Source organism: Mesoplodon densirostris, chromosome 9, assembly GCF_025265405.1.
Source record: "Mesoplodon densirostris isolate mMesDen1 chromosome 9, mMesDen1 primary haplotype, whole genome shotgun sequence".
Taxonomy (NCBI): domain Eukaryota; kingdom Metazoa; phylum Chordata; class Mammalia; order Artiodactyla; family Ziphiidae; genus Mesoplodon; species Mesoplodon densirostris.
The window spans coordinates 36,732,177-36,748,394 of record NC_082669.1 but is presented as its reverse complement, the minus strand read 5'-3'; the positions used below and the strand labels follow the sequence as shown (position 1 = coordinate 36,748,394).

Here is a 16,218-nt window from a genome sequence, read left to right as displayed (position 1 = left end):
CACTTCAGAATCCATTAAAAAGTTTAAAAGCTGGTTTGTAAAGTAATACTTACTGTAGAAGATGGAGAAATTAAATGTTAAAAAAAGAAAAAAGAAGTTAAAACCACCCATAAACTTGCCAAAATCATTACTTCACTCTTGTTGATTTGTGTGTGTTTGTGTATGAGACTACACTGTAGAAGCAATTTTATATACTGCATTTTAGAGTTCATTCACATTGAAAAATGTGAAGGAAACCAACCTAGGTATTTAACTGAAGTTTTCTGTATCATTTAAAACTTCCACTGCATAGAAAACATGACATTATCCAACAAATAGCCTATAACTGGACATTTACATTCTTCCCAATTTTTCATTTCCGTAAAACACTGAAACATTCATACACTATTTCCTTAAACAATATTAATTACTGAAAAGTACTAGATCAAAGAATACAACAAAATAAACTCTTATATCATGCTGCAGTCTATTTTTCCAGAAGGGATGTACAAATTTATATTCCAACCACTGAGGTGTAAACTCTACTCCTGGTAGTAAATAAAAATACCTTGCCACTAGTATTTTTATTTAAAAAGAAACAACAAAGCAAAAAAAAAAAAAAAAACAAAAAAAAAACCAAAAAAAAACCAAAAAAAAAAAACCCCAGCACAACTCCTCATTTGATAGGTACAAAATGGTTACTGGTCTAGCAATTTAATGACTGTCATCTTAGGACCTAAATTAATCTAAAACTTCGGGAAAAAGAGAAAATAAAGGTGGATTTGAGAAGATATGGTAAGATACAAGGAAGGGTATCTTAAGGTAAGATACAAGGTAAGTACAAGGAAAAAGGAGTCTGAAATAACTAGATGAGAGTATTTCATTCTTGATAACCTGTACTGGGGTTAGAGGTTGATCCCATGCAGTGTACTAGCTTTACATTAGGAATCTAGGTTCATTTTAAAAAGTCTGATAATTCATGTTAGAGATGAGTAAATGCTTCTACACTTCTTTGCAAATTAACTAGCACATCTGTTCAATCAACAAATATATATCACATGTACAATGTGCCAGGGACTCTCTAGGCACTGGGATATAGTGGCTACTTTTTTTTAACCCCCAAAGATAAGCTCTTGACTTACCTTCCTGGGGTTTTTCCCCACTTGTACTTACAGCTACAGAGTCTGGATTTATTAATATTTAAGAAACTCACCTAATTTTATTTTCAATTTACTTTTAAGGTAACACATTTACATGGTTCAAAATTCAAAAGGTAAAGGTGAAGTCTACTTTCCACTCTAGTTCCCTAGACCCCCTGCCTGGAGGTAAACAATGCTGTCAGTTTCTCATGCCTCCTTCCAGTTATTTTACTCATATATGTCAATACATTCCTCCTGCTACATACACTTTTTATAGAAATAGAACCATACTACAAATAGGGAAGCTTACACTAATGGCTACTTTACATTTCTTCAACAGCAAGTACTGTAAGCCAGCCAACAGATTAACAGCAAAGTCCCCAAGGTGGGACCTGATTTGGCCTGGCAGGAGGGGATTAAAAAAGAAAGCCACTATGGCAGAGGCTTCCAAGCAAGAGGGAGAGTAGCTGAATTTAAGGCTGGAGAAAAAGACAGGGGCACATCTCACAAGGGCTTATAAATCCTTGGACTGTTTTAAATTGGGAAATATAATTTACATTTTGAAAAGATCATTCAGACTGCAATATGGAGAATGGATAAGGGAGTAAGTCATGAAACAAGCAGCTGTCCAAGAGATGATAGTCATTTGGAATAGGTGGCAGAGATCAAAGAAAGGAGCGTGGACAGAGGATTTATTCTGGAGGTAGTGTTGACAGGATTTGCTGAAAGTAGATTAAGAGATGAGGAGCTATTTCAAGATGATTCCTAGACTTTTGGCTTGAATAACTGACTGAGCTTTGGGGCACTAGAAGATATTTATTAAATATTTTTTATTACTGTTAATATTAACAAGTTAAGATATACGGCACCCAAATGAAGATGTCAAGTTTATAGTTGGAAGCTGGAATTCAACGGGCAGGGATTAGACCTGTAAATTTGAGTTAGTAGCATGCAAATTGTTTTTAAAGATAAGAAGTTAGAGAAGTTAGAGAAGACAGCCTAGAGTTCTGAAGCAGAAGTCAAGCAATGCACAAACAAGGAAAGGAGACTGAGAAGGACCAGCCAGGGATACAGGAGGAAAACTAAGAGATGTTACTTAAAAGGCTTGAGAGTGTTTTTCAAGGAGCATTAAGTAGTTGACTGTTAAATACTGCTTACAGGATAAGATGGAGAAGTGACTACTTGATTTGGCAATAAGTAGAATACTGTTGACCTACTGGAATACAGAGAATTGGAAGTACGGAAGGTAATACAAAACAGGTCTTTTACAAGGTTTAGCTCTCAAAGTAAGCAGAGTGAGAAGATCTATGGTAGAGTCAAGACAGCTGTTATTTATAGGAAGAGTACATCTGTATTTTAATATGACTATTAGAGTAACTGAAAAATGTTGGTAAATAAATCAACGTACGATAGTAAGGTACAAAGTTGAGTAATTTAGGGCCTTGTACTGTAATTCATCATTATACGTGAAACTATGCTTAACTTCAAAACCCATTCCCCATTTGGTTTAATAGGGAAATATATCAGAAGATCTCCAATTCTAACATCAAAATTTTGGTTCCCTTTGGGGCAAATAAATACACACCATCAGCCTATTTTTTTTAAAACATTTTTTTAAAAAGACAATCTACATATTTATTTGGGCCACACCACGAGGCATGTGGGATCTTAGTTACCCTACCAGGGATCAACCTGCGGCTCCTGCACTGGAAGGGCAGAATCTTAATGACTGGACCACCAGGGAAGTCCACCATCAGCCTATTTAAATCTTCCTTTCTTTCTCTCAAATGGGTTATACCATATGCACTACTTTTTTTTAACCAACTAGAAGTGAGAACATGAAAGGAAAAATTTTTAACAGCCATTTTTTTTTTTTTTTTTTTTTTTTTTTTTTTTGCTGTACGCGGGCCTCTCACTGCTGTGGCCTCTCCCGTCGCGGAGCACAGGCTCCGGACACACAGGCCCCGCGGCCATGGCTCGCGGGCCCAGCCGCTCCGCGGCATGTGGGATCCCCCGGGATCGGGGCACGAACCCGTGTCCCCTGCATCGGCAGGCGGACTCCCAACCACCGCGCCACCAGGGAGGCCCTTAACAGCCATTTTAATTGGTGAAATGGCATTCTGGCACGTTTCCATCATTTGGTGGATATCTTAATAATACCTTAGTAAAATCAAGAAAAGAATACCTGGAATGTGGTACAGAACAGTTATTATACTCACATTTAAATGAGAAACATATTTGTTTACATTTATAGCTCCCAATGAACAAGATGACCCTACTCAATGTAGAACCCAAAAACCTACTACTCTTGGATCTGTTACTTAACATAGACTTTAAAGACATGAATCCTTTATTCTACTCCATTCCAGTACTGATGTAAAGTTTTTATTCATTAGATTATCTTAAACTGGTATTTCCATCAATTGAGTCTACATAATTGTCCTGGTTTATCAGGCAACCAAGTGTCATAATCTTCTAAAAACTAGATCAAACCAAGAAAAGTGGCATTTCTTCCTGGTTTTGGGACTAGTTTCTGTAGATAAATGTTTACTGGTTCCCAAGCACAGGACTAGTACAAACGGGGAAGGGTAGATTCTATTATTAGAGATCATGAGAAGCTCAGAGCTAACACTTGCTGACCCTTGATGCTTGAAGATGTGATTCTTCATTGCAAGATGGGATGAGACTACATGGTGTGAAAAACATTCAGCATTATAAAATAGTTTTATAAGGGGAAATCAAGCAAGCTACAGAACATAAAGCACCAGAATTTTATTGGATGAGGCAAAGATTGAGAAACACTAGCTGACGCAGTTTTTGGCATAATTCAACTAATAAGGCAGTAAGGACACATTTAGTTTTCAGATATCTTTTTTCCTGCCCCAATATAACAAGAAAATTACTCATTTTCCTTTTTTTTTGGTGATAATCTTCCAAACCTTTCAGCCATATATCAACATACCTATTTTTAATTGTTTTTATGATACTGCGATCATACTGTCACACCTTTCATAACTTTTGTTTTTTGCACTTAACTTTATGGGGAGCATTTTCCGATATTACTAGTTATTCTTCCATAGCACTTTAAATGGGTACATGGTACCTCAACTTATCTAACCATTAAACTATTACTGAACATTTTTGTTTTCAAGGTCTTGCTATTGTAGACTCCATATTGGCCACTATCATACCTTAGGTGGTATGTAACTAACGCCTTAGGAAATGCTTATAAGGGGATTTGCTTAGTAACATACAATAAAAAATCTGAAAGAGATGTTTTGAAATATTTTTATTTTGAAAGAATGAAAACTCTGCTAAATAGAAAGTCTTAGTGGAAGAGAATAGGTAACAAATTCCTCGACTTCCCTGGTGGTGCAGTGGTTGAGAATCACCTGCCAATGTAGGGGACACGGGTTCAATTCCTGGTCTGGGAAGATCCCACATGCCACGGAGCAACTAAGCCCATGTGCTACAACTACTGAAGCCCGCGTGCCTAGAGCCCGTGCTCCTCAACAAGAGAAGCCACCGCAGTGAGAAGCCCGCGCACCGCAAGGAAGAGCAGCCCCCGCTTGCCACAACTAGAGAAAGCTCGTGTGCAGCAACAAAGACCCAATGTAGCCAAAAATAAATATATTTTTTAAAAGTAAAAATAACGAAAGTTAATAAAAAGAAAAAGAAATTCCTATATCCTGAACATGGGGACATAGAGGGATATCAGGAAACAGACAAAGCCACAGACATCTTAAATATTGATTTTATTAAATATAGGAATGGGGTCACTTCACAGTTGAGGTTGAATGCTTTGGACTATGGTCCCAGGCCCCTGGGGATTTGTTCTTCTGTATACTTTGTGGAAAAGTTTGAGAAAGAGAACTATAAATGAACATACAAGCATACTGAATTAAGGTACCTAACTATGTTCATTATGACTTGGTTTTAAGATAATATGACTGTATACCATAAAACGTCAATAAGGGGCTTCCCTGGTGGCGCAGTGGTTGAGAGTCCGCCTGCCGATGCAGGGGACACGGGTTCGTGCCCCAGTCCGGGAAGATCCCACATGCCGCGGCGCGGCTGGGCCCGTGAGCCATGGCCGCTGAGCCTGCGCATCTGGAGCCCGTGCTCCGCAACGGGAGAGGCCACAACAGTGAGAGGCCCGCATACCACACACACACACACACAAAGTCAATAAAGATATTAACAAGGTTTATTATAATAGGCTTTAATTGTTTAAGATGTTGATTTCAATTACCAACTACTGAAAACAATGACACTATAATAGTAAAAAAAATTACTTGGTAGTATGATTCATTTCAAGGTACAGCATTTCATACCTGGTTTGGCAATACAACCATATTAAAAAACAAAAATGTTGTCTTTTACCCGGTGCATGATTTAAGAGCTATGCAATGTGTATTTGGCTACATTTTAAGATTTCAGCCATTGAAAACTGAGCCCTTTAAGCAAGGCATCATCAGAAGCTCTTTAAAGGGAATACATTATCACTATAGTTCTCATATACACTGACGCCGATTTTTAAACTGCACTTCTGCAACAGATACTAAAATACACAGACAGTAAATAAACCTAAAGAGCATTTTTTTGCTGCCTAACACCTGATAGTCAAAAAGATTAGTTTTGACAACCGGTTACTTGGAAGAAGGGCTTGACAACACAGTGCACACAACTAAAATGACAGCTAAAAAAAATGGCATAAGGTTAACACACACACACACACACACATCCCGCCAAACAAAAAGACAATTAAAATATTCATAAAGAGCTCTCCAGTGTGCTTTTTCATGACAACTTCTTTCTGGTATTCATTCGTGGAATGGGATCTTTCTATAAACGTGAAAAAAGAGACATGATAGGTGTCTTCTTTTATTTAAGTTTATCATTTACCTTTACGGAATCAAAACAAAAACAAAGCCTACTTGTGATTTCTATTTCAAGCATCCTCTTCACAAAAGGAAAAAAAGTGAAGGGGAGAAATAATATGAAAGAAAATACCACATCTATTTGATAACTCTCTGTATTTTATATTTAATGCCCTTGGCAATAGGTTTATCACTTTCTCAGGTCACTGCGTAGCACTTAAGGACAGAAAAGGCTTTGGAGCTGAATTTGCAAAGCATTTAGAAACATACCAATTCCTAAAGAATCCTTTTATATGAGGGGGAAAAAAAGGTGCTAAAAATGATGGTGGTAAGAGAAAACAATTAAAAAAGAAAACTCCATTTTGACAAGGCAGGTTAACAACTCAGTGTTAAGTAGGCAGCTTCTATATGAGATATTAAAAAACTGGAACTCTTCCTAATCTTTTCAAAGTTTTGATGTCTTTACAACAAAACACAGTTCCCACCCCCCCTCAATATTTTAACATCTATGTGCCAGGCTGTAAATTCCTAGGGACACTTGTTTCACATTATCTTACTCATCCTCACAAGTGTTAACTTAAGTCAATGTTCTTAATGGAGCATGAAAACAACAACTGTTTAAAATAATGAGATGTTATTTTCAGGACATACAAGTTTCTTACAACATTTATAAAAATTGGGGTCTGGGGCTTCCCTGGTGGCGCAGTGGTTGAGAGTCCGCCTGCCGATGTAGGGGACACGGGTTCGTGGCCCGGTCCGGGAGGATCCCATATGCCGCAGAGCGGCTGGGCCCGTGAGCCATGGCTGCTGAGCCTGCGCGTCCGGAGCCTGTGCTCCGCAATGGGAGAGGCCACAGCAGTGAGGGGCCCACGTACCGCAAAACAAAAACAAAAACAAAAACAATTAGGGTCTGTAGTTGTTGGAGAGATAAATAAGTGAGCAGAAAGATAAATATTATGTGGAAAAGTAAGGACTAGTTTTGTTTTTATTTCAATATTAACTAGTAACATCTAGCTAACCTTACAAATACACTTATCTCTCCCGCTGCCTTGGGGTGAAACGAGGTAACTTTTCTACATCTTAAAAAAAGCCTGTAAAAAGAAGAGAACTTGGGGGGAAAAAAAACAAAACTAAAGAAGACAACTACCTTCTTTTGGGGTATAATTCTCTACCAGTAACCATTTCCCGTGACTGCTTCCCCTCAAAATACTTCCAAAACCTGAACACCCAGAGAAAAATGTTTATATAGCATATATTTATTCATGTAACTGCTCAAAGTGTGGACTTAAAGTTCTATATACGTATGCAATGCCCAGTACTTACTGATTAACTGTTGATGAAGACAGGGCAATAGCATTTTGGCTCCACCATCTAGCTCAACTGCAATCAATTAAATAGATTCACGGAGAATATGCAGGTTCTAGATCAGTCCCAAAAAGCATATTTTGGGGTGAGCCTATCAACTAAAATAGTAAAAAAAAAAAAAAAAATTAGCTTGTTTGGTGGCACATAAAGTACTTACTTAGTATATGGGAGTTAAAATAAGATTATCATAAAACATGAAATATTTTTTCTTCATAACACGTAATTTTCCCCCCAGAAATGATCAGGATAGTTTTTGTCCCTTGTGAATGAAGGGAAAAAAACTTTATTCTCACACCAAATTTTAGTCAAACAGAGTGACAATTTTTGTAACGGTAAGGAACATAAACTTAATTTCTTCCTGAACCTTATCTAAGTCTCTAAATCTTAACCTAATAAATGTATCTTACCAGCACTACAGCATCACAGTAAAAAGGTAAGTTTTTGGTGTATTATCAGCACGGTCTTTAAACGTTTAAATGCTGGTAAATTATTCAAATTACTAAATAAATAAATAGAAAACAATGCAGTGACACTCAAAGTTATTTGAAACACAAGTTTAACAGCAGCTCAAAGAAAAAAAATCTGAAGTAATGGAAAAATATGAAAATCCTTCCCTGAAAAATAGTTTTTGTGCCTGTAAAACTTTCAACACAATGCAAGAATGTCTTACTTGAACTGGAGCTTAAAAGCTATATAAATGGTTGTCTTCGGGAAATCAAAATAAAGGTAAAATCCGTAAAAGATAAAATACTTCCAAACGGTATTACTGTAAGTTTAAAATACTGAACATTAGGAAGTAATCCTACAGAATACGCTTTTTGTCAAATGTCCCAACAAGCAGCCTCACCTACGGTCAGAAAGAAGGTGCACAACGATGAATCAAGTTACGAGAAAATAACCATTGAATGTGAATTTCCAAATTCAATCAGGGAAAGGGAGCCCTGACTTTTACAGTTCACAGACTTATCACCTCTCCTTATCTACACCGAATTATTTTTATTCTAAAAACACATGCTGTACCATTCAACTGCATAGAATTGGCCACTTCTACCCTCAAACCTATGCCACAGATTCCCTAAAGATTCTCAAAGTCTATTTTAAAGGACGAAGAAAATAAAAAATTTAAAAACTTCCTCGGAACTCGTCAAAATACGACAATCCCTATCTTGCAGGCTCATTTTCCCGTTCTCTGCCGGGTTAGGTCTGTCTCCCCGCACTTCAGCTCCTATCTTTCCCTTTTAAGAGACTCAGGCTGACAGAGATGGTTCGGCCAGCAACCCCGATCCCTTCCGCTTAGGCCATGGACAGCTGAGCGAGAATGAACCCCAAAAGGTGGGAGAAGAGTCGAAGAGGCGAAAAGGTAAGAGGAAAAAATAGGGGGTGCGGTGGGGTGGCGCGAGACAAGCCCCAACTCTCTCGATCCCATCCAAGCTCACCTCTCCTTCACAGTACCAAATAAAACCGAAAAGGTAACAAAAACGTAAAAAAGAAACCCTACGAAAAAGCAAGGAAGGCTTCCTTACTCTCGGGGTTCCCGGGCCCGATTCTCTCGCCAAGCTCCCGGCCCACCCCACCCCACCCCCAGGGGTCCCGGCGCCATTTAGCTCCTCCGAAGCCGCCGCCATTTTCCGCCCCCGCCGGATCGCTAGCTGTGCCTCGGCGGCCGCTCGCTATCCTGCTCTGCTGCTCACGCCACCGCCGCAGGCCCGGCCCCGAGAGGGAGGCCCTGGCGTGAGCGTGCGGGGACTGCAGCTTCAGCGTCATGAAGGCCCAGCTTCCACCCCGCCCGCGGTGCCCGAGCGCCGGCAGCTGGCGCCGGCCGGCGAGAGCAGGCGGGCAGCAAGGGGGCCGGACAGGCTGCACTGGGCGGAGCGGCCCTAGCGGCGCCTGGGACCTGAAGCTTCCATCGCACTTACTTCCTGTTTTGGGTCCGGGCACTTTGGAAGAACCAGGATGGAGGCTCCAAAAAATACCAGGATGGAGGAAGCAGCCACGGGCAAGAGTGGCTGCAGCTGGAGTGAGCGAGCGCGACAAGCCACCGGAAACGGAGCTACGGCCGCGCCCCGCCCCCAGCCCCCGCACGCTCCCCCGCCCGGCCTCCTCTCCCTGGGGGCGGCCCTGCGCGCTGGCCGTGGCGTCACTTCCGGCCAGGTCGGAGCGCGAAAAAAGGTCCTGGGTTATTTGAGCTTCGAGCCCCGTCTGAGTGGGAGTTGTTCGTTGTCTGCTCTTTTCTCCTCCTCCTACAAGGAAATAGGTACTGACTGATGCCATGAAGGAGGACCTTCTTTCTTTGGCGCAACTGTGGTTTTCCTGGCTCGGCGACAGTTGGGCCTCGCCAGCCGACTTTCGTAATCTGGGCCTCGGAGCGGAGGGAGCCTCGCGTGTGGAACTGTTAGAAAGCGGGGTCTGGGTGTAGACGATAACCGGGAATTGTATGTCTGGCTCTTCTGACTTGGTCTGCCTTGCCGTAGGCGCGTAGAGGTGTTACCCGTTGGGCGTATGATGCAATTCTTGGTGAAATGTATCCTGTGTGAATATGCTCTTCTGTAGTGCACGGTACGCCTTAAAAAGCACGGCTTTTCTAAAGTGGATGCTCTTCAGCTAGCCTGGGGAGCTTTCAGGGAAGACCAGTACTCGGCCCCGCCCCCAGAGTCTTTAAGCTTCCAGAGACTCCTGCAGAGATTTTTGTTTTGAAAGAGTCCTGAAAATTTTTTTAATTAATTTTTTTTTACTGGAGTATAGTTGATTTACAGTGTTGTGTTAGTTTCTCCTGTACAGCGAGTCAATTATACATGTGCATATATCCACTCTTTTTTGGAGTCTGTTCCCATATAGGTCATTACAGAGTTGGGAATAGAGTTCCCTGGGCTATACAGTAGGTTCTTGTTAGGTAGCTCTTTATATAAAGCAGTGTGTATATGTCAATCCCAATCTCCCAAAGAGGTCCGAAGATTTTAGTGGTCGGAACCCGGTTACAACTCTTCTTAGGATTCATTTCACTTGTTTATAAAATTGATTTATTGTACGCTGCTTTTCTTTTGCTAGTGGGATGAGAGCAGTTTAGAAATTAGATTTGACAAATGTACTTGCATCCAGCAGCTATGCGTAGACTTACACTACATTGTCACAATGGGAGTGTAGTGAGCATCGGTTGTAAAGGTCAAATGAAGGCCGTCAAGAGTGTGTATACTACGTTTTGAATTGATCTTAACTAATGAAGTTGATAATGCTTAGTGATTTCTTTTCCTCTCTTTTGGCTTTAAAAAAATTTTTTTTTGCAACTCCGGTTTCTTTTGAATACAAAACGTAGTTGGAAGACTTCGTGGAAGTGACACTAATTCATTGAAGAAAGGGGGAAAAGTACACACTGAAATGGGTTTAGTTAGATAAATATTTGTTTCGATTTTAAGTCAAATGTACACAGTTTTCACCAGTAGTCCACATTATCTGTTCTTTGGGGTAACTGTCTCACTCATAAATGTTGCACTTCATAAAAGAGAGTGTAAAACGAAATACCATCACACACCAGTTAGAAGTGCTAAAATCCCAAACGCTGCCAGCACCAAGGGCCGATGACACTTTGGAGCAATAGGAACTCTCATTGATTGATAGAGGGAATGCAGAATGGTACAACCACTTTGGAAGACAGTTTGGTGGTTTCTTACAGAACCAAGCATATTCTTACCATGTGATCCATTAATTGCTCCTTGATATTTACCCCAAATAGTTGAAACCTTACCTCCACATAAAAAGCTGCACAGAGATATTTATACCAACTTCATTGTAATTGCCAAAACTTAGAAGCAACCAAGATGTGCTTCAGTAGGTAAATGGATAAACTGTGGTACATCCATACAATGGAGTATTATTCAGTGCTAAAACGAATTGAGCTGTCGAGCCATGAAAAGATACGGAGGAATCTTAAATGCATGCCACTAAGTGAAAGAAGTCTATCTGAAAAGGCTACCTACTGAATGATTCCAACTATCTGACTTTCTGGAAAGGGCAAAACTATGGAGATAGTAAAAAGATCAGTAGTTGCCAGGGTTTGAGGCCAGAGGAAGAGAAATAGGTGGAGCACAGAGGATTTTTTAAGGCAGCGAAATGATTTTGTATAATGCTGTAATGGTAGATACATGGCATTATACACTTATCAAAACCCCTACAATATACAACACAGATAGTGAACCCTAATGTAACCCACGGACTTTGTTTGATAATGATATGTCAATGTTGGTTCATCATTTGCAAATAAATGTACGACTCAGGTGGGGTATGTTGATAATGTTCATGTGTAGGGCAGGGACAGTGTGGGAAGTCTCTGTATCTTCCCCTCAATTTTGCTGTGAATCTTAAACTGTCCCCCAAAATAAGGTCTATTTAAAAAAAAGAAAATATAAAAGGGTCTGGATTTGGACAAGTTTAGCTAACATTTTTTGAGTGCTTATGTGTCATTTAAATGCTTTACATATATTAAACACATTTAATGTTCACAAGTGCCAAAGCTTCAGTATAGTTATTACAACTGATTCCCATTTTAGACAAGAACCAAAAAAGTGAAGGAATGTGTCCAAGGAAACACAGCAAATAAATGGTAGAGTCAGAATGAAAGCCTCAGCTCCAGAGCCTATGCTCTGAACTACCCTTCTGCAGCTCAAAAAGTACACTTTGGCAACAGTCTTTTTATAATGAAAAATAATTACAACCAGTTTCCAGAGTCTTTACTGAACTGGAAGAAGGATACATTTGACCAATTTTCAAAAATAACTGTCAAGAGCAGCATTTTATTGCATCTAACTTTATTACCAGTTTGTGGTAATCTCTGCATCCACTGTGGTTATGGCATATATCATTCAATGTTTAAAAGAGTACATAAATAATAGGTAACCAACACCACGAAGCAGGAGAGTGTTGTGGTATAGATGTTGAAGTCAGACCCGAGTGTGAATCTTGACTTTATTGCTTAGCGGTGGGTATGGTACTTCGTATCTCTAAGCTTCGTTTGCTTCTGAAAAGTGGGGATACTAAAATCTATCTCCCAGAATAGTGTAGGCAACATGCTTTGCACAGAGCCTGTCATATGTAGTAAGCACTTAAATATGGACACTAATAAACCCGTGAACCAGAAAAGCAATTAAATTACTCAAAGTAGAGTTCTAATGAGATAATAGTTACATATGTAAAATTGTTAACATTACCATTTATGAGGAATTGGTTCTTAATTAGCTACATTTTCCAGAAAGCATTACCGTGTAGGATTCTTTTTCACTGAGGCATAAGAGAGTGTTATCTAAATTATAGTTGCTACCCATTCTCTTCTGAAAAATCTTAGGTTAGTCTGCACTTTGCTGTTAATTCCCTAAAAAAAGTCAAGTGCATGCTCATAATTAATTCTTCCTTTCTGGGTGAGTTTCTTTCATAATTACCTTTTCCCAAGGTCAATTGGTGTTTACTTGGGGAAAACAAGTGTATTTTAGTATTAGTTTAATACATAATTTAAAAAGTAAACCTATGATAATAACACCTCTATATCTTTAACATGCATTATCAACGTAAGACTATCCAAAGTTTAAACCTAGAGCAACTTTCTGCAATTATAATTCTCGGTGCTTCCTACCTCACTACTTAGTCAATACGTACCTAGGGAATGCATGAGATTTTTAATATTATCCTAGGATTTACCTAATTAGTAATTAAATATTTTGTAGAAAAAAAGTGAAAAATAGTTCTTTCATAAATAGAAGGTATTATAAAAGTATAGCAGTTATGGTATTTACTGCATTTGCTAGTTATGATTAGCTCTGTTGGACTCCAGATTTTTTATAACACTTTCATGAACCTCATCAGCAATAGAATATTGATGAAATGACCTTCCTTTTTTTTTTTTTTTTTTGCGGTATGCGGGCCTCTCACCGTTGTGGCCTCTCCCGTTGCGGAGCATAGGCTCCGGATGTGCAGGCTCAGCGGCCATGGCTCACGGGCCCAGCCGCGCCGCGGCATGTGGGATCTTCCCGGACCGGGACACGAACCCGTGTCCACTGCATCAGCAGGCGGACTGTCAACCACTGCGCCACCAGGGAAGCCCGACCTTCCTTTTTTGAAAGGTTGATATGTTAATATAAAAGTGTTTCAAATACTGAGAGGCTGGTTTTATTGTTTAATGATTGTCTCATGTCCTGGATGTCATGATTCAGAATAAAGAGATGTTTGCAAGGACTTCTGTTCAAAGTAAATGAAAAATATAATTATTGAGTAGCCCATTTTTCTACACAGTCTCTGAGTCCTATTAATACAACTGATGTGTATACACTGGAAGCCCTGCCAGAATTTCCGGCAAGCTGATGGGGATTCCTGTGCTAATAGAGGAATGAGCAAACTGTCCCTAGTTAGGCCAACACATCAGGCTCTTCCAAGTCCTCTTCTGTCTGAGATTCCTCCTCCAGGCTTTTGTCTGGGACTTATGGCACTCCATCTCATAACCCCTTGCCTGCTCTCCATTTCATGTCGGTGTCTCATCCCTACACCTCTTTTAATCTTTCAGCCTGGTTACCTCTTCACTTCATTTTCTTTTGCAGTAGATCTTTACTGAGGCCTATTCATGGAACATTAGCAAAAATTGGTTCTTCTTCCAGTTAGGAGAATGGAGAACTAAGACTTCAGATCTTCCCAGCAAGTGAGGATGGAAGTTTTCATTCTGTCCTTGAAAATTTTGTGGGCAAAATGAAACAGAAACAGTTAAGTTACTTTACTAAAATTGGGAGAATGTTTGAACCCAGATTCAAATATCTTTTCCTTTATAGTCTGGCCTAGAAGGGAGAGGGACCATATATTGGTAAATCAACCAGTAATTGCCAATGTGGTAAGCTCTAAACTCTGAAGGTGAACTTTATGTAGGGAGTTCAGAGCTGGGTTTTCTGAGAAGACACTTGAGCAGGGACTGGAAAGGTGACAAATGACCAGAGCAGGGGGCGGGAGGTGGGAAGGCATTTGTTCAGCTAGTGTGGGAAAGAGTGTGTTTGTAGAAAGCATCTGGTCTATAATGTTTATAAAATGGTGAGAGCACAGTGCTGGTAAGTAGTAGGCTCAGTCTCTTGCTGTTGTTAACTGAGTTTAACCCCATTCCCCTAAGGCTGGACCATCTGCTGCCTCTGCCTTGTCCTATAGCTTCAGTTTGCCAGCATCTGGTACACTGCCTTAACTTAGCAGACACTTAGATGTTTGTTGAGTTCGAAGATAATTGTGTCTTAAACCAGGAGATCAGAAACCTAGCCATTTTTATATTTTGGCAGGAGAGCTCAGTCTTTTTTCAGATTGTGTCACTACTCAGGCAACTCTGGAATGAAACAAACAAATGTTACCTTTATTACTACTTTAGTAGAAGGAGGTTATTTTAACAAGATGCCACAAGTTTGGCCTTATTCTAAACTTTATCACCCAAATCTTGTCCATCTAGATGCAGTATTTTAAGGATAGAAGTGTTACATTTTAACCAGCAGATGTCCTTATTGTTCAGCAAGACTTTTTTTTTTTTTTTTTTCCAGACCAGTATCTACAACAGTAGATGGGAGTTCTGTGCCTTTAATTTGTTAGTGATAAGCTGTGGTAGACAAATGACAAGCCTCAACAATCGTAAAACCAAAGGGATTATGCTTTGAAATTCAAATGTGAAAGGCCCTCTTGCATTTAATGACTTGTCATTGATTAATTCCCTTCTCTTTTTTTTTTTTTTTTTTTTTGCGGTACGCGGGCCTCTCACTGTCGTGGCCTCTCCCGTTGCGGAGCACAGGCTCCGGACGCGCAGGCTCAGCGGCCATGGCTCACGGGCCCAGCTGCTCCGCGGCATATGGGATCCTCCCAGACCGGGGCACGAACCCGTATCCCCTGCATCGGCAGGCGGACTCTCAACCACTGCGCCACCAGGGAGGCCCTAATTCCCTTCTCTTTTATTCGATGTATATCTAATTCACTTGCCCAGAATATGCAGTGACAGAAAGAAACATGGAACCTGCGTAACCTTTATAGCTTCCAGGAGTTTGCACATTTGTGATACACCCATTCCTTCCTTTCATTCAGCAGACCTTCGTGAGCACATCCTTTGTATTGAGCACTGTCCTAGGCATAGGGAATATGGTAGTGGTCAAGAGAGACAAGGGATGGAGGAGCTTACATTATAGTAGTTTTTTTCCAACGTGTCTTTGTATAAAACTCTTAGTTAACTCTTGCAATTTACTAAATTTTTGCAACTGCCCATGAAACTTGCTCATAATTAACAAATTAATGACGGATTAAGACAAAGTATGAATCAAATCACTTAGTATCATCAGATTGATCTAAACTGCAAATATTAGGAAAGATGGACCAATTTCTTGGTCTTGCTTAGTCAAAGCACTTTGAAACATATCTGGCAAATAGTAGGTGCTCAAAAATGTCAGATATTATTATTTGTCTTTATCCATCATAACAAGAAATAATGAAAAGCAGGAAAAGAGAATTGTTGCCTTATTTGTTGAGTAGGATTTCTTAGGGCAACAATTTTATTTCAGTGAAGAGAATTGGGATATAAAAAATTCTTTAATATATTAAGATTTATATTGAAAACATAATAGCTAGCAAGTAGTCTTTCTAGATATCTTTTAAACTTATTTTAAACTGCGTTTCATAGTGGTAGTCTATTGGTGAAAGGTATGGAAAGGGATATTATAAGTTCCATTGTTTTACATTTTTTGTTTCTCTGAAACTGTTTCTTGGAAATTGGCCTGTTTTCATGTTTCTGGGCAAAGTGTTTTAAGCACTAGAGAAAGTGATATGGCCTCTTACTTAAGGATGCATTGCATACCCTTAATATACATGCAACA

The 16,218-nt window shown here is 39.8% G+C and overlaps 1 protein-coding gene and 1 long non-coding RNA gene across 3 annotated transcripts in view; one reads left to right on the top strand and one right to left on the bottom strand.

The window, feature by feature from the left end:
- Positions 1 to 9,382, bottom strand: part of DMTF1 (cyclin D binding myb like transcription factor 1) — a 46,846-nt gene extending 37,464 nt beyond the window's left edge. The window contains exons 1-2 of one of the 2 annotated variants that reach the window (XM_060107616.1): positions 9,280 to 9,382; positions 7,322 to 7,461 (exon numbers count right to left, since the gene is read on the bottom strand). The gene's annotated coding sequence lies outside the window, so the exon portion shown is untranslated. The remainder of the gene's footprint in view (positions 1 to 7,321; positions 7,462 to 9,279) is intronic. The other variant, XM_060107615.1, reaches the window with a different exon arrangement.
- Positions 9,383 to 9,519: 137 nt separating this feature from the next.
- Positions 9,520 to 16,218, top strand: part of LOC132495703 (uncharacterized) — a 74,328-nt gene continuing 67,629 nt past the window's right edge. Inside the window, exon 1 of the long non-coding RNA XR_009533330.1 lies at positions 9,520 to 9,617. This is a non-coding gene — a long non-coding RNA (uncharacterized LOC132495703). The remainder of the gene's footprint in view (positions 9,618 to 16,218) is intronic.